The 18408-nt window shown below is 46.6% G+C and overlaps 1 protein-coding gene and 1 non-coding gene across 3 annotated transcripts in view; both read right to left on the bottom strand.

Annotated features, from left to right (window-relative positions):
• Gmeb1 (glucocorticoid modulatory element binding protein 1) overlaps positions 1–6388 on the bottom strand; it is a 40957-nt gene extending 34569 nt beyond the window's left edge. The window contains exon 1 of one of the 2 annotated variants that reach the window (XM_032896819.1): positions 6291–6388. The gene's annotated coding sequence lies outside the window, so the exon portion shown is untranslated. Of the gene's footprint in view, positions 1–5864; positions 5995–6290 lie in introns of those variants that run through there. The other variant, XM_032896823.1, reaches the window with a different exon arrangement.
• An 8024-nt stretch (positions 6389–14412) lies between these two features.
• Positions 14413–14546, bottom strand: LOC116890488. Its single transcript, XR_004386675.1, has one exon. It is a non-coding gene; the product is annotated as a U11 spliceosomal RNA (small nuclear RNA).
• Positions 14547–18408: the final 3862 nt, after the last annotated feature.

Raw genomic sequence — 18408 nt, 5'->3', positions numbered from 1 at the left:
GAGCCATCTCCCCAGCCCTTGTTTTTTTAAGAAAGGGTTTCTCTGTGTAGCCCTGGCTGTCCTGGAACTCACTCTATAGACCAGGCTAGACTCTGCCTCCAGAGTGCTGGGATTACAGCCCTTTACTCCTTGGTTTTTGGTTTTTTGTTTTTTTTTTTTTCTGGAGCTGGGGACGGAACCCAGGGCCTTGCGCTTGCTAGGCAAACGCTCTACTGCTGAGCTAAATCCCCAACCCCAAACCATAATCTCTTAAACCTGCTCCTAGATTTCCTGTTTCCCTAAGTAGTGCTAGCCCCCATCCATTTTCAAAAGGAGGGAAGTCAGGAATTACTTTTGCCTCTTCTTTCTAAATCCAATCAACCGCAAAACCCTATTCTGCAGGTTGATGTCTATACGCAGGTGAGGGCTGTGTGTGTGTGTGTGTGTGTGTGTGTGTGTGTGTGTGTGTGTGTGTGTGTGTGTGTGTGTCCGTTCCTCCCATTTTCCATCTGTGCTACCAACACTCTATCTGGGATGCCACACTGTCACCTGGGTTTTTCTAGCTATTTCTTTGGTCTTCAATTCCAATTCATTCCCCACATAACAAAGTGATCCTGCCAAAGGACACACCTTAATATGCACCCATTACTGTGAAAATAAAGCTCAAGAGCTTTACCATGGCCTACAAATCAGCCCCCTTCTCAAAGCTGGCACATCCTGGGCTCCTATCACAGTTTTCCAGCTTTCAAACAGGTCCCATTTCCTGGACTGAGCCTGACCTTGCTTTCTGCCCCCAGCATTGTCCTTCCCTTCCTTCAGGCTAGTCTGTTAACCCTGGGAGACTGCTCATGAGTTTCCCATCACGCTCTTCTTTCCTTTTTTGGGTGAGGGGGTCGGTGGGCATTGAGGATTGAGGTGAAAGGTCTTCTGCTTAGCTCTAAGTACAGGCTGTTTTTCCCACAGCTTGTCTCTGCTGTGCCGACCAGGCTGCTCTCTAACTCCTGGGTCCCAGGGACCCTCCTGCCACAGCCTCCAGAGCCATTCAACTATAGGTTTACTAATTTTGGGGTGGCCTTGAAAATCACCCTGTTGCTGAGGATGATCTGAACTCCTGGTCCTCCTCCTCCTTCCACATCCCAGATGATGGCATTACAGATGTGTGCCACTGTGCTCAGCTGTGCAGTACAACTGAAAGAGAAACCCTCTGAGGTTTTGCATCTTTTAGATATATCATTTTATAGTAGCATCTTAAGTCTGAAGTAGGGGCTGGAGAGATGTGTCGCCTGGCCTTTGTTCATCTTATAGAGGACCCAGGTGGGATTCCCAACACCCGCATGGGCTCACAATCACCTTAATTAACTCCAGTCCCAGGGCGGGGGCATACTCTTTTCTGACTTCCCTAGGCGTGGATGTGACACACATACATACATTTAGGCAAAATACTCATATGCATAATAGACTTTTTGTTTTATCTTGCTTTTTTGAGATAGGATTTTATCATGTGGCTTTGACTAGTCTGAAACTCACTAAATAAGGTTGGCCTCAAACAAGAAACTAAATCTTTTTTTTCTTCAAGAAAAGGCTTTTCTTTGTAGACTAGGCTGTTGTCCTGGGACTCTATCTGTACACTAGACTGGCCTTGAACTTGCAGAGATCCACCTGCCTTTGACTCCCAAGTGCTGGGATTAAAGGTGTGTGTTACCAGGCCCAAATAAGAAGGTAAATATTAAGAAAAGTGGGGTTGGGGATTTAGCTCAGTGGTAGAGCGCTTGCCTAGCAAGTGCAAGGCCCTGGGTTTGGTCCCCAGCTCCAAAAAACAAAAAAAAAAAAAAAAGAGAGAAAAGAAACATAACATTTGCCGTATAAATATGACTCCCAAGCAAGATTTATTCCATCAGAAAAGGAGCAGAGTTTTAACTTTGGGAGGCTGTGAGGAAACAGGAGGGTGGGACCAATCTTGTTATTTAATAGCTTCCTGGCTTGGACTCACATGTAGCCCAGGTTAGCATCGAAGTTATAAGAATCCTACTGCCTTTGAGTATTGGGGCTCTACGTGTTGAGTCAAAGACTGCCTTTAGGTACACAGGGTTTCTCTGTGTAGCTCTGGCTATCATGAAATTCACTCTGTAGACCAGGCTGGTCTGGAACCCAGAGACCCACCTGCCTCGGCCTCATGATTGCTGGAACTAAAAGCATGTGCCATCACCACCAGGTTCTAACTTTTTTTTTTTTTTTAACATTAATAGCTCAGATAAACTACTGTGTCATAAAATCAGAATGGAACTTCCAATTTCAACTTCTACCCAGTAAGGTTGAGGTCCTGTGGACATCTTGAATAAGGAGGGTGGCTAAGTTGTTAACACCCTCTAAAGAATTTGTATTTTATTCCTTCCATACCTTGGAACCCAGGAGGAATGTTCTGGCTTCTAACCATTGAGACTAAGAGTCATCTAGAACATGTTTTTAGTGACAGAGAAGAATCCACTCCAACAAGACAGCTCATAATTCTTAGTACAACAGCTGACTACATGGCTAACTGCAGGATCATCTCTGTAAGATGCGTGAACACAAAACTGCCCGTTGTTTATAACAACACAAACTCCAGAGGGGAGGGGAGGCGAGGGAGCTGATCCCATGGGTACTTCAGAGGAGGCTTTGCAACATCCCGCCTGACATCATACCACTGTGTGCTCTGTAATTCTAAGAGAACATACAAAAACATGACACAATTTTAATAAAATTTAGTCAATCCTGTGGAAAGTATTGCTGGGGCAGTACATCTCAGGGCAGAGGCTTGGCATGAGCCATGGGGGTCAACCTACAGGAAAAGAGAGTTGGTCTGTAGTTTGCTTTGGGCTGGTCTCGAACTCACTATGTAGCTGAGGGTGACCTTGTGCTATTGAGCCTCCAGCTTCTACCTACCAAGCTCAGGAATTGCAGGCAAGAGCCACCACGTCCAGTTACTGGGGCATTTGAGACAAAAGTCTCACTAGGTAGTCCAAGCTGGGCTTGAATTTTCAATCCTCCTAGCTCAGTCTACAAAGAGCTGGGATTACAGACAGGTGCTAAAGGGTTGCTTGCTCTGCAGTTATTTTCATAAAGAGGAAAAAAAAAAAGGCTTGGTTATCTGAGTTTCTCTCTAGGCCTTACTCATGTAAGGGTAAAAGGAGAGAACCAACTCCATAAAACCCTCCCGCCAGGGGTTGGGGATTTGGCTCAGTGGTAGAGCGTTTGCCTAGCAAGCTCAAGGCCCTGGGTTCGGTCCCCAGCTCCTAAAAAAAAAAAAAAGAAAAAAGAAAAAACAAAAAACCCCCTGGCCTTTACCTACTTGCACATCGTGGCACATGTACCCCCTCCCAACATTATGCATACAGTATTATAAATTGAAAAATATTTAAAGTGAGCAGGAAGCCAGGCATAGTGACACAAGTCTGTAAACAGCACTCTGGGGGTGGAAGCAGAAGGGTTAGGGATTCAAGGTCATCTTCAGTTACATAAGAAGGCTGAGGCTACTCGAAACCTTTGTCAAAAAAATACGGGGGAAGAGGGTATTGCACATAGCAAGAGGGCTCAAAATGTAAAACAGGCTACAGTGAAGTGTGAATGCCTGAGTTTGATCCGAAGGACACATAGTTGAAGGAGAAAATCAAACCTGGTGTTGTCCTCTGACCTGCACAAGTACAGCACAGCAGACAGACACAAACAGACAGACACACACAGGTACAGGCCACAGGAACATAAACATTTTTGATGTTGTTTTTTGAGATATGGTCTCACTATATAGCCCTGGCTATCCTGGAACTTGCAATGTAGTAGGCCTCAATCTCAGTTATCGGCCTGCTTTTCTGCCTTACAAGTGAGTGAGGACAGGATTACAGGTATGTACCACCGTGTCAAGTAATAAATCTAATTTTAAAATCTCAGCCCAGAAAAAAAAAAGGGGGGTGGGGAGGGAATATGGCTCAGTGGTTAAGAACACTGACTGCTCTTCCAGAGGTCCTGAGTTCAATTCCCAGCAACCACATGGTGGCCCACAACCATCTGTAATGGGGTCGGATGCCTTCTTCTGGTGTGTCTGGAGACAGTGTCAGTGCACTCGTATAAATAAAATAAATAAATTCTTTAAAAAAAAAACCTCACCCAGTAGAGGCAGAAGCAGAAGATACATGAGTCGGCCTGGTCTACATAGCAAGTTCCAGTCAAACCGGAGCTACAAAATAAGATGCCAAGAAAAACAAAAGCAAGAAAAGCAAGCACATGTTTGATATAATGACCTCCTACCTACATTCAAGCACCTGGGCACCAGAGACAAGACTACCGTAAGTTCAAGACCAGCCTGGGCTATATAGTGGATTCAAAGTTAGCAGGGGAAACATAGTGAGCCCCAGTGTCAAATAACTTACAGGACAGCCTGGCAGATTTGGAAGACAGAAGCAGGTGAATCTTGGAGTTTGACACCAGCCAGAACGACATAATGAGACCTTATCTCAAAAAGAAACAAAAAAAGCCAGGCAGTGATGGCATGTGCCTTTCATCTCAGCACTCCGGAGGCCGAGGCAGGTAAATCTCGAGTTCAAGGCCACGCTGGTCTACACAGAGTTACCCTGACTCAAATACCAAAACAATTGGAGAGCAGCCTCATCTTTAGAGTGAGTTCCGGAGCAGACAGAGCCACACAGAGAAACCCAGTCTCAAATAGATAAATAACCAAAACCAACAAAAAGACCAGTCTCCAAGTTGCAACTTTATTACTTAAGCACAAAACTCACTAAGTCCACCTCTTTTTTTTTTTTCCTATTCTTTTTTTCAGAGCTGGGGATCCAACCCAGGGCCTTGCGCTTGCTAGGCAAGCGCTTTTACCACTGAGCCAAATCCCCAACCCCAGTTCACCTCTTTTTTTTTTTTTTTGGTTCTTTTTTTCGGAGCTGGGGACCGAACCCAGGGCCTTGCGCTTCCTAGGCAAACGCTCTACCACTGAGCTAAATCCCCAGCCCCGGTTCACCTCTTATACCCTGAGTAGTTGAGCCAAAGTGAACTCAGTTATAACGAACCCAAGGTCATTCATTCCGCAGACCCACTCTGCAGGAAGTATGCAGAGGAAATGAAGTTCTATATAGATCACAGGCTGGAGACTTCTATATATGTGTTTGGAGGAATCAAAGGACGCGTGTTTTAGGAAGTCACCTCTCTAGAGTGTAAGAAATCAAAACAGGGCCCAAACCAACCCAACTAATCTCAGAGTAGGTAACCAATGAACTTATAAATGAAAAACAAGTTATCATATGGTGGAAACACTAGAAGCGTTAGGCCCAAGCTCTTATGAAAACGTCACAGAATACTAGCCAAGAGGGCCCTGCAGATGGGAAGTCTGCAGATCCGGAGAAAACCCCTACTTCCTGGTTCTCCTAGACACAGTAACAGGTCTCATTTTGAGAGTTCAGGGTTTTCCTGCTGCTTGAACAGCAAGGTCAAGACCCTCGGGTAAGATTCTGCCCACATTTCTCTTGCCTCTCAAATAGAGGACACCTGGCTAACTCCCCCGGTTACTTCTGAAAGCCAGGGGGATCCTCTTCCCAACAAATATCTTCTCACCAACCCTCCTGATCTTAGGTTTCCCTCTTCCCGAAGAAGAAAACCACCCTGCTCTCCACCTGGCCACCGGAGGTATTCCGAAGCCCTCGGGTGGAACCTTCTCCTTACTGCCCTTCATCTTGGGAAGAACGTTCCTTCCTCTCCTAGCCCTCTAAAGGACCTGCCTCCTTCCCCTAGGACTGGTGGCCGAGGCCTCTTCCCTCTGGGAAAGGCTGGACCCTACTTCTTACACTCGGCACCCCACCCCCACCCCAACACGCCGCTCTCTCCCCCCGGCACGACCCAGGCCTGACCCAGCTCCTCCGCATAAGGCCCGAGCTCCCAGACCCCGTATTTGGGGGGGTTTCCCGGTTCCCCTGGCCCTTCCGCGAGGACTTCTGGGCCCCTCGGTCCGGGGGCGCTGAGCCTCCCCCAACCCCCGCCCAGCACAGGGTTCGCAGGGCCCGGAGCCAGGCCTGGCTGGCCACGCTGGGGGCGGCCTGGCTGCTCAGGGGGACCCAGCGGCAGCGTCCCCCCCCCCCCGCGGCGCCGCGACGTCCGCTCGCTCCCGGCGGCGGCGGCGGCACGCACAGGGCGAGGGGGAGGCGCCCGCGAGGCAGCAGCCCCCGCCCCTGCGTGTGCCTGCCTGCCCTCGCCGGCCGCCGCGCGGCCCCTGCGCCCGCCCCCTGCCCCCAGCCCTCGCCGCGCCCGCGCCGCGCGCCCACCCTCCCCCTCCTCACCGTCTCCGTCGGCGGGCGGGCGGCGAGCGGCCAGGGCGGGCGGGCGACGGAGCATGCGCACAAGCCGCCACGGCTGCCGCCGCCACCGCCGCCGCGAAGCCGGGCTCCAGCACTTCCGGCCGCCGCCGCGGGCGAGCTGGCGCCTTAAAGGGGACGCGTCCTTATTGTGGGCCGCGCAGAGAACACCCACCTTAGCCGAGCGATTTGGGCAGCTCCGGAGCTTAGGCCTTCGGCCTTTGAAAGGCATTGTTGGAGAAGTCGCCTAGGGACTAAATAAGGTTTAGATGCAAAGATCAACTTGCCTTGACTCTTGTGGAGGGCGGGGGCTTTTCTTTCCCCAAATCCTCTTTATTGATGCTTACAGTTTATCAGAGTTTCAGGTTACCAACGTGGAATCAAAAGATGTGGCTGAGGATAATAACTCCTTCCTGTGTCCAAACCATGGTTCTTTGCCGAGGTTCTCCTGCTTGTGCGGGTTCTGGGCTCAAGTTTGAACTTCCTTGGAATGGGTAAAACTGTGGAGTGACTTGACAACTCTAAGCCACTTACTTCGAGGTAGTGTATGTCGCTCATATAGAATGAAATGATACTTGAAAAGTACTTTGGGGGTTGGGGATTTAGCTCAGTGGTAGAGCGCTTGCCTAGCAAGCGCAAGGCCCTGGGTTCGGTCCTCAGCTCCGGAAAAAAAAAAAAAAAGGAAAGTACTTGAGCAAGTTTTTGAGGCCGGGAATACTGACAAGCTTTAAGACAGTGTAGTGTGGTCAGGCCTTGGGGAAGATGCTTTTTGTTTATAAAATCCTCACAGCATCTTACCTTTTCATTCTTATCTTAAAAGGTTAAACAGGAACACTGGCACGTGGTGGTACACCCCTTTAATTCCAATAGAATTCCTGTCTAGCCTGGTCTATATAGTGAGTTCTAGGCCAGCCAAGGCTACCATAGACCTTGTCTCAAAAAAAGCAAGTGAAAAGTAGAGATGAGGGATATGAGGAGGAAAGTAGGTCAGTAGGTGGAACACATGTGGAAAGCCGGAATTATTTCCCCCGTCGCTTCCTATATACATTGTATCTGTCTTCTTTGCTGCCAAAGGGCAGATTGTCGGCTGGGTTTCTGTGTGTAGATGGCTCCTCGGGTACAGGCCCCTGATCACCTGAGTTACACCGCTCGAACTTACATAGTGGAAGGAGAACACACACATATCTAAGTATGTGAGAGGTTTTTTAATTTAAGAGCAAGCAGAAAAAGAATCACTGGAGGCTGGAGAGATGGCTCAGCAATTAAGGGTGTGTACTCTTCTTGCTGGGGACCTGAGTTGGGTTCTCAGCACTCCTGTGGGCTGGCCCACCATTACCTGTAACAATCATCTTTAGGGGATCCAACCTCTGTTCTAGCCTCCGGTGATACTGCATTCACATGACAAACACACATACAGTTAATACAGTTATACATAAGAAATAAGACCTCCGGGTTGGGGATTTAACTCAGTGGTAGAGCACTTGCCTAGCAAGCGCAAGGCCCTGGGTTCGGTCCCCAGCTCCAGAAAAAAAAAAAAAAAGATTGCGTGCTAGAAATAAGATCTCAAGCTCCCGCCACCCCCAGAGACAGGAATCATACAGCAGAACTAAGTGTGTGAGGGGTGTGTGTGTGTGTGTGTGTGCACACGCACGTGTGACATTTGGCATTCCACAGTTGGTGATTGGTGTTGACAGCCTAGGGATCATGACAGAGCACAGCTCGCTTAACCCTGCTGTCTTCACCTAAAAAACAGTTGTCCCACTGGAGACTGTCACCAGAACCCTATAAGGAGACTCTGTACTTTATGTCTGTATGATTGTGAGACCAGTACTCCAGTAGATGATGGTCTTGAATTCTTGCTCCTCCTACCTCTGACTCCCAAGTGCTAGATTACATACCAATAACACCATGCCCAGGTTCTGAGGTGCTGGGGATAGACTCCAGGCCTTTATAAATGCTAGCAAGCCCAATTGGGCTATATTGTCAGCCCCTGGTCTTTTGTTTGCTTTTCCTTTTATTGATATTTTTTTTTTTTTTTTTTTTCGGAGCTGGGGACCCAACCCAGGGCCTTGCGCTTCCAGGCAAGCGCCTACCACTGAGCTAAATCCCCAACCTGGATATTTTCTTTATTTACATTTCAAATGTTATTCCCTTCTTTCCGGCAACCCCCTATCCCAACTCCCCTCCCCCTGCTTCAATGAGGGTGCTCTCCCACCTACCCACCCACTGTTTTTTTTTTTAAATTTATTTATTTATTATATATAAGTACACTGTAGCTGTCTTCAGACACACCAGAAGAGGGCATCGGATCTCATTACAGATGGTTGTGAGCCACCATGTGGTTGCTGGGATTTGAACTCAGGACCTCTGAAAGAGCAGACAGTGCTCTTAACCGCTGAGCCATCACCCCAGCCCCACCATTGCTTATTTTTAAGATTGATTTTTGTGTCTGGGACATTTAATGGGGCCACCCAGAAAGAGCATACAAAAATAGGGTAGAAGCCAGGTACCCAAACTTAGAGGACATCGAGCCTGAAGGAACCCTCAGGGGCCAGCCTAAGTGGCTGGAAAGGTTGGGTTACTGGGCAGAGGGAGAAAGGAACTCCACATAGCAGCCTGGATGTTCCTAAGAGGAGATGGTGCCAACAACATCAGAGCTGCCAAAAAAACTCTGGAAGGGAAAAGGGATAGCCATTGGGGTTCAGCACCTGAGGAGCTGATCCTGCTGGGGCGGAGGGAGTCCTTTCCGAGGCAGGGGACTAAACTGAGCTGGATGGCAGTAAATGGAGCTTGTGCGGAAAACACTGGGTAGCGACAACTGTAATTATATTTATTATATTGCTGGAATGAAGGGAACAACAAACCGAGGTAATAGGATGACTGTTGGCTTTCAGAGGAAAGTGATGTGGAAGATCCCACCCCCACTTAATCATTCTTCCTGTAACCAAATGCTCACTCACAAAGGGTGGAAAAACACAGAATGCATTTCTATTTAGAACTGACATATTTCCAGCTAATATTTTTCTATTAATTTCTTCCTTTACCTTCATGATTTATTATCCATACACAGTTCTGAATTATACTTTTTTTTTTTTTTAGTTCACTAAATGCCGTTTCTTAGGAATTGAAGAGATGTTAGGATATTTGAGCTTTGATTTGGTTTTGTGGTGCTGGGATCAAACCCAGTGTCTGGTGCATGCTAAGAAAGGTACATCACAACCAGGGGGTGGGAAAGCCCGGGAGAGGCAGAGGCAGGCAGATCTGAGTTCAAGGCCAGCCTGTTCTACATAGCAAGTTCCAGTATAGCAAAGGTTACAGAGAGAAACCCTGTATCTTGAAAAAAAAAAAAAAATGCTTTGACCCAGCCTGGTAGCCCAGTACCTGCAACCTCTGCTACAGTGGAGAGGCATACAGATCATAAGTTCAAGGTCAGCCTGAGTTGCAGAGTGAGTGGGTTAGCATGTGCGAAATGCTACCTTTTACCAAACGAAGAACACGCGGTAGTGAGATGCTTGACGTCTGTCAGGTTTTGTGTCACCCCCTCATCACCCAATTTCGATTAGGAGAGGATTCTGTTTATTTGAGTGAAAAAGGAAGTTGACCAATGGAGGAGATGACTGTTCTGAAGGGGCGTCTACTGGGGAGACGCTGTTGCCCGTACCAGAGCAGGCTTTCCAGGTGACCTCAGGCAGTAGCTTTGGAGGGAAGATTGAGACTTGGATGTTTTAAGTGTATCTATCTGATTTCTGTTTTGGCCGATGATCTTCTCCAGACCCTATACATACATTTGAAATGCCTCTATGATCCCAACGCCTTGGTAGGGCAAGGCAAGCCGTGTTATCAGTTTGAGACTACCCTGGGCTACACGGTGAGGGTTTGTTTGTTTTTAGTTTTAGTGCATTGGTGTTTTGTCTACATATTAATCTAGGGGAGGATGTTAGCTTTCTTGCAACTGGAATTGCAGACAGTTGTGAGCTGCTGTATGGGTGCTAGGATTGGAACCCGGGACCTCTAGAAGAGCAACCAGTGCCCCTAACCAGAGTCATTTCCTTAGCCTACATAGTGAGTTCTAGTTCATGAGCTATTGTCTCAAGGAGCAAAAAACTAAACAGAGAAGCCCATCCCTCGTCTCTGTACCTGGTCTTGATCTCCCTGGATATGTAACAGCCAGAGCCTCCTGGTGGCCCCCCCACTCCCTGCCCCAGTGCTTTTAAGTACTCAGTCTTCTGATACCCCACAGGTCCTAAGAACAAAACTTGAAGTCCTTTTCAGTCTCCCTGACCTCTTCTCAACTTGCTTTCTGTCTCTGCTGTCTCATAGCGGCTCCCATCCCCCCATTTACCTCAGCCCCACACTGGCCCTCTCATCCCAACACAGGAATTCCATGGCCTATGGAGGTATGCAGCTTCCTCACTTGAGATATCCCTCCAAATCTTCAGCAGCCTCTCTCCCAGGCCTGAGAGGTCTTTCCTGTCCTCCCTGTCCTTGTGAACACCCTCTTCCACATCTCTTAATGTTATCTGGGAGGAACTACGATCCAGAATTGGAAGGCTCACCTGGGATCCAGATCTTGAGGATCACCAGATACAAGTTTCTTTCTTTTTTCAATTATTTTTTTAAAAGATTTATTTATTTATATGAGTACAATGTAGCTGTCTTCAGACACACCAGAAGAGGGCATCAGATCTCATTACAGATGGTTGTGAGCCACCATGTGGTTGCTGGGAATTGAACTCAGGACCTCTGGAAGAGCAGTCAGTGCCCTTAACCACTGAGCCATCTCTCCAGCCTAAGATACAAGTTTCTGACCTGGATCTTGGCATGGAGATCTTGAGGCATAGTGGCTATGAATCCCAGGAGACTAAGGCAAGGAGATCTCTGAATTTAAGGTTATCTGGGACAAAGCAAGTACAAGATCCAGGCATGGTGGTACACACTTTTAATCTGGGCCATACCTTCTACTGGAGACCTACATGAGGACATTGGAAGAAGGAAGATTCTACTTGTCTTGTGGGACTGAGCAACTGCTAGATCCTTGGGCTTCCATTCACAGCTGACCACTGCTGTGGAGTTGGACTACAGACAAATTCCCTTACTATTTAGAGACTACCCATAAGTTCTGTGACCCTAGAGAACCGACTCTACACCCATACCCACCAGGGCTTCCTCCTGCCTGGACTTGCTCCCTCCATAATACATACTTTCTCTGTGAAGGTTCAGACAGATTATATTAGTCTCAGAGGACTCCCTGGTACACAGAACTCTCAAAAGAATTTGTTGAGAGGGGCAGAGAAGCCGTGGCAGGACAATATGGCAGGTGACGTTAAGATTCTGCTCTGTGTATTTACAGGTTGTTATCAATGTTCCTAAGGGATGGATGGTACCGGGCTTTGTATGTTTAAGTGGGCAATTATATCTTATCAATTGGATCTAAAAAAAAAAAAAAAGAATTTGTTGCTTAAGAACTACTGCATTTTCTGTCCCTCCCTCCCCACCCCCTACAGCTTTTCCCCCTCTTCTGTATCATCCACACTCTGAAACCAGAAACTAGTAACAGATGGGATGTGAATCAGAAAAGAAGGCAGACTCAGAAAGAGAGGAAGCTCTGCCAATTAAAAAAAAAAAAAACAACCCAAAAACTGAGACTAATGTAGATGAGGACAGGTTAGTCACTGCCTCAGCCACCTCAGCCCCATCTGAGGTGTCAGCATCAGAGGGAAAAGCTGACTTCTGGCTTAGGAGGAAGGGTGAGAGCCCTGCTGGCACTGTGCTTATGAGTCTCGGTCTCAACCTCAGCATCCCTATGTATAAGAAGGAGATGGCGGTCAGGAGTACTGGCCCACAGCTTTAATCCCAGCACTCAGGAGGCAGAAGCAAAAGGATCTTTGTGAGTTCAAGGCCAGCCTGGTCTGCAGGGTGAGTTCCAGGACAGCCAGGGCTACACAGAGAAACTCTGTCTCAAAGAGCAAAAAATAAACAAACTGATGGTAGGGGTGCCCACTGGAGCTGAGTGTGTTGGTTCAATCCCAGCAGATCTCTGCGCTCTAGGCCGGTCTGGTTTACAGGGTGTACCTCTGTCACAAAACCAAAAACACCACCAGCAAAAAAGACGTTCAGCTAGCATCCCTATTACTATCTACCTACCCACAATGCCCCGTGCCCAGATAGTGGTCCTTCAGGTGCCCATGGGAACTTAGCTAGGACCAGAGTTTCTTCCGCCCTGGGTATTACACGAGCCTGTGCCACACATGCAGTTTTGTCCCCTGGAGTATACGCTCCTTGAGCCTGTGACCACCTCCCAGCTCAGTGCAGGAATGTCAAAGCCCATAAGAACTCCATATTCTTCCTCCCTGTTTTCTTGTTTTCCTTTGTTGCTTCACTCCTTCCTCACTATACAACCCTGGCTAGTACTCACAGAGATCTCGCTTACCTCTGCCTCCTGAGTGCTAGGCTAAAGAGATCTACCACTACAGGGCCAGTGGTGGCCCATGCCTCTAATCCCAGCACTTGGGAGGCAGAGGTAGGCAGATCTCTTAAGTTCGAGGCTAACCTGGTCTATAGAGTGAGTTCCAGGACAGCCAAGGCTACACAGATACACAGAGAAATCCTGTCTCCAAAACCAAAACAGAACAAAGTGCCACCACACCTAGACTATGTATATATAATCTTTAATTTATGTGTGTTTGCATTCATGTATACATATTTCATTTGTACCTAGTGCCAAGGAAACCAGAAGAAGTGGGAATACTGGGTACTGGTAACTGAACAATGCTCATAACTGCTGAGCCATCTCCCTAGCCCCACATCCTTTTCTAAAGCTAATAAAAGCTGGGTGAAATGGTACACCAGCATTGGTACATTGGTACTGTGTGTGTGTGTATATATATATATATAATATATATATACACACATACTATATATACATACACACACATACATACATATACATATACACACCTTGGTACTGTATATGGACACATATATATGAGTAGTTACTTCAAAGATTATTTTTTAAAGATTTATTTATTTATTATATATGAGTACACTGTAGCTGTCTTCAGACACACCAGAAGAGGGCATCAGATCTCGTTACAGATGGCTGTGAGCCACCATGTGGTTGCTAGGATTTGAACTCATGACCTCTGGAAGAGCAGTCAGTGCCGCTGAGCCATCTTTCCAGCTCTGATTTGCTTATTCTTACAGGAAGGCATTTCGAAGTGGGATATTCCTTTTGCCTGCATTAATACAATGTAACCTTCAATTTTCTAACCTGTGAAGCAGAGCCACACCCACTTCTCTTAGGAATCCAGTTGCAGGGCTAGAGAGATGGCTGTTTGGTTAAGAGCACTGGCTGCTCTTCCAGAGTCCCAAATTCAATCTCAGACACCTACAGGGTGGCTCATTATTGGTCTTCAACTGTTAATCCTAAGAAATCCAGTGCCCAGGCACACAAGCAAGTAAAACAAAAATAATTTAAATGAAAAAGAAATAGCTAACGGGCTGGAAAGACAGCTCAGAGGTGAAAGCACTCTTCCAGAAGACCAGAGCTCAATCCCAACACCCATATGACAGAACACATTGGAATGTAAACGCTAGTTCCAGAGGATCCCATGCCCTCTTTTTTTTTTTTTTTTTTTTTTTTTTTTTTTTTTTTTTTTTCGGAGCTGGGGACCAAACCCAGGGCCTTGCGCTTCCCTAGGTAAGCGCTCTACCACTGAGCTAAATCCCCAGCCCCCATGCCCTTTTTTATCCCAACACAAATACATATGAGGGCACACAGTCATGCACCTTTGCAAACAATACCAATTGTTGAGAACACGCCACTTATTTTGACATTACCACAAATAAATATTTGTGACCTGGTGTTATAGCATTGACTTCTAACTCCAATATTCACAAAGCACACAAAGTATGAAACTAGACAAGGGTAATACTAAGATACAGAAAAAAGGATATCAAAGTCTACAAACACTGTAAATTATGTTGTTTGTTCACAACAATAAGGGTGTCACAAGTTATAAATACCAGCCCCTCATTACTACACAGACAAGACAGAAACTTAAAACAAAATGCAACTGTCAGAGAAAACACTTATTTTCACAAGTGCGCAGGCGCCGGGACCAACGATCACCAGCTGCCCAAATACCAAAAAATTATGCTTCCGAAATCTCTTGATGTCGATTCCGCACGCAGAGCAATCGAGTTGCCCTGCGTGTGCCACTCACGACAGAAGCCCTTTTTGCTCGAGCATTTTCAGAAGCACAAAGGCATTGGCGTCTCACCCATCTTAGGGTAAAGGTGACAAAATCTAACCAACTTTCAACTGTCTATTGTCGAAGCTAAGAAGCGAACTCTCGATTCTTTTCAAGCTGAGGGAAAGCCTTCACAAAGAAAACTGTTGTCTTCGATTTTTGTATAGAAATAACGGGACGTCCGTGAGTCAATATGCAAATCAGAGCAGTGCTTGCCGGGAAGGCTCTGGTCCGCGCGGAGAGAAAGGTAGGTGGCGCTAGTGCAAAACAGCTTCTTCCAGCTAGAAGTGGGATATTGGGTTCTAGGAGCCTTTAGGTAACTTAACTGGGGATACATGGTGCCCCAACCAGTCAAAACTGAAAATGTGTAATCGAGTGCCACTCGTAGCCTCCAGTTCGGACGTTGTGCTTGTCATATGAGTGGCTAGGGATTGAACTTAGGTCTTCTGACAGGGACGCACAGGAGGAGACTGTGATTGTAAAAGCAAAAATGGAGTAAATGTATCCTCAAAGACCTAGGTGATGGGGAGGGGTTAAAGAGAGCTGACTCTTGTGCTCATATGACAGGACGATTTATTCTGTTCCTCAATGAAATCAGATACAGTTTTTAAAAGGAAGCCAGGTGTGGCCTGTAATCCCTGAACACAGGAGGCTGACACACAAGCATTATAGTGAGTTATAGGCTAGGCTATTATACACGTTGAGTTCCAAGCCCTCCTGGTCTACATGACACCCATTTCAACAAAAACGAAACCACTGGACTGAGTATATTGGCACATGTAATCCTACATGGAAGACTGCTGCAGAGTGACTCCTACAACTTCCAGGTCGGCCTGGGTTTCCTGAGGAACCTGTATCAAAAGACAAAATGCACCCCAGAAAAAAAAAATGATAGCTTTTCATTTACTTATCTCTGAGACGGGGGTTGTGTGTGACTTAGGCCCTGACTGAAGAGATCACCATTTTGGTGTGTTCAACAGAGCCTACTTGCAAAGGAACAGCCCAGTTTGTTGATTTTTAACATCCCCCTCAAAGAGGTGGGTGGGGTGGTCAGAAAACTCACCTGAGAACCCAGCTGCTCTAGAATGAACAACGGATCACACGTGACTGATTGTCTGTGGTGTGCAAGAAAGGTTATAGTCTGTAAACCAAGTAACACTAGGGAGAGGGCTCTATCCATGCACTATAGGACACTCGTTATCCATGCTAAATAGCGCTTTTTAAGGTGTGGCTTTTGGGGGACAAATTAACCACACACCCCTGTTGTAACCTCTCACTTGCTATGTAAATAAACCAAATAAACTACCTAGCTGCCTAGAGTGAATTTTGGTGGAATCCTGCCGCAGGCTGGGAAGAAGGGCAGACTATGTCTCCTCCAGGAAAGGAAGTTTAGCCAAGTATCTCATCAGTTGGCCCAGCACTGAACTTGAGTGCCTGCTGCTTCAGCCTCCATAGTGCTTTGTTTGTTTTTAAGATTTATTTTACTTATGAGTACACTGTCACTGTCTTCAGAAACATAGAAGAGGGCATACACTGTTGCTGTCTTCAGTCACACCAGAACAGGGCATCTGATCCCATTACAGATGGTTGTGAGCTACCATGTGGTTGCTGGGAATTGACCTCAGGACCTCTGGAAGAGCAGTCAGTGCTTTTAACCACTGAGCCATCTCTCCAGCCTCCCCAGAATGCATTTTAAGTTAAAGTGTTAGCTCTCGATATGCTGCATGTTTATAGGGCCCTCTACTCTGAATCTAGCCTCCAGTGATAGGTTCGAGGTCAACATCTGAAGTCTTTCCTCAGTCACTTCCATTGTTTGAGATCAGGTCTCTCACCCAACTGTCCTCAACCCACCTAGACTGGCCAGCAAGTTGCAGGGATCCTCCTGTGTTTGGCTACCAGAGCCTTCAGATATTAGTCTTTTTCTGAGGATGCTGGGGATGGAATGCTGATCCTAAGTTCAATACAGAGTACTTTAACCATTTCACGAGCCCTTCCCCCCACTCCTGTTTTTATGTTAAAAAGGGCGTACAGAAGCATACAATACTTTTTGAGTGCTTTAATAATGGAGTTCCCTGCCCTTTGTAAAGTGGAAGGTACCAAAGGAGCTAAACAGGAAGAGTACTGTAGTTGAAACTGGTGAGGACCAGGGTGGGTGCTGCCAACGGTCCATCAAGGGATCCTTCTATAATCCAAGTGTTCATTTGTCACCACACCCTTCATTTGACACAGTGCTCTTACTGTGAAGCACTGGCTAGCCTGACGACCAGGCTAGCCTCAAACTCATACCTGCCCCTGCCTCCCGAGAATAGGGATCAACAGCTCGAGCTAAGATGCCATACCTCAGATGTTTCCTTAAATACAAATTCCCATCTCACCCCTCAGTTTCCATGTCTTTTCACTGCACACTGAACAGAATCCTCCCACCTCTTCCAGCTGTCCCTTCCTGTCACCTAACCAAGCTTCAGCCATGCTGGCTATCTTAGTCTTGAGCATTGACTCAGGACCCTCCATCAGTCACAGTCTTTATTCTTACCTCTCGTGCACTTGCCTGTAAACTCTTTTTTTTTTTTTTTTTCTATTCTTTTTTTCGGAGCTGGGAACCGAACCCAGGGCCTTGCGCTTGCTAGGCAAGCGCTCTACCACTGAGCCAAATCCCCAACCCCGCCTGTAAACTCTTAAGGACAAATTTGTCTGACTTCCCCCACAGGATACACTCAGCACATAGCAAAATAAATAAATAAATAAATAAATAAATAAAAATTAATAGATGGAAGAATGCAACAGCAGAAACTGATTTGTTCTCTAAGGAGAACCATGATAGAAAAATAACGCTGGGGCTGGAGAGATGGCTCAGTGGTTTAAGGAATCTCTTACTCTCGAAGACGATCTATGGTCAATGCCAGTTGCCACATGGTGGCTCACAACTATCTGTAACTTCAACTCCAAGGTTTCAATGCTCTTTTCTGACCTCTTTGTGCACCAGCCATGAACATGGCATACATATATAAATGCAGACAAAACACTTTTGGCATTCTCTTTTCTTTTCTTTTTTTTTTTTGGTTCTTTTTTTCGGAGCTGGGGACCGAACCCAGGGCCTTGAGCTTCCTAGGCAAGCGCTCTACCACTGAGCTAAATCCCCAACCCCTCAGACAAAACACTTTTACGCATAAAATAAATCCAAAATAAAAATCAGACTATAGTCAGTTTGCCACTTAATGGTAACTAAGCTCTTGCATCCAGGACTTTGGACCAAGAGGGTGGATGCGCCTAGTAGGATGAGGATGGAAAGATGGAACGGAATCTGGGCGGGAACCGTTAGTAGCTGAGATGTTAGACTTGTATACATCGGTTTGCAAGATCTCCATTTTACTGAGGATCCTTGCCAGGGGCTAAAACCGCGTGTTGTTTACATGCCTAGCATTTGGAACAGGGAAAATAACAAAAAATGTACTCAAAGCTCAGGATTTAATGGTTTAACGGTTACTGGACCACCCCGGGCTTTGGAGTGAGAATTTTCAGTTCAAGTTGAGAACCTACATCTCTTAGGTAGAATTTCACACAAGTTTCTTCCACTACTGCATGACATTCCAAGTAAAGGACTTAACCACTTCCTCAGACAGCTCTCGTTCAAGTGTTATTGAGCCACAAATTAACTAATGGGCACAATCAGCCTCTCTAGTCCCCAAGTTCTCGAGCTGCCAAATAGTTGAAATCTATGCCGAACTGAGGTCCCATCCTCATATCACGACAAAGGCACCAACCAAAAATGGCGACTTGGAAGCCCTCCGAGGCCGTTGGTTACCTAGATATGAGTCGGAAAGAAACATCTAGGGCAGGGATTCACGCCGAGG

Source organism: Rattus rattus, chromosome 1 (assembly GCF_011064425.1).
Source record: "Rattus rattus isolate New Zealand chromosome 1, Rrattus_CSIRO_v1, whole genome shotgun sequence".
Lineage (NCBI taxonomy): Eukaryota > Metazoa > Chordata > Mammalia > Rodentia > Muridae > Rattus > Rattus rattus.
The sequence above is the reverse complement of the archived record's forward strand: the minus strand, read 5'-3'. Positions and strand labels throughout refer to the sequence as shown.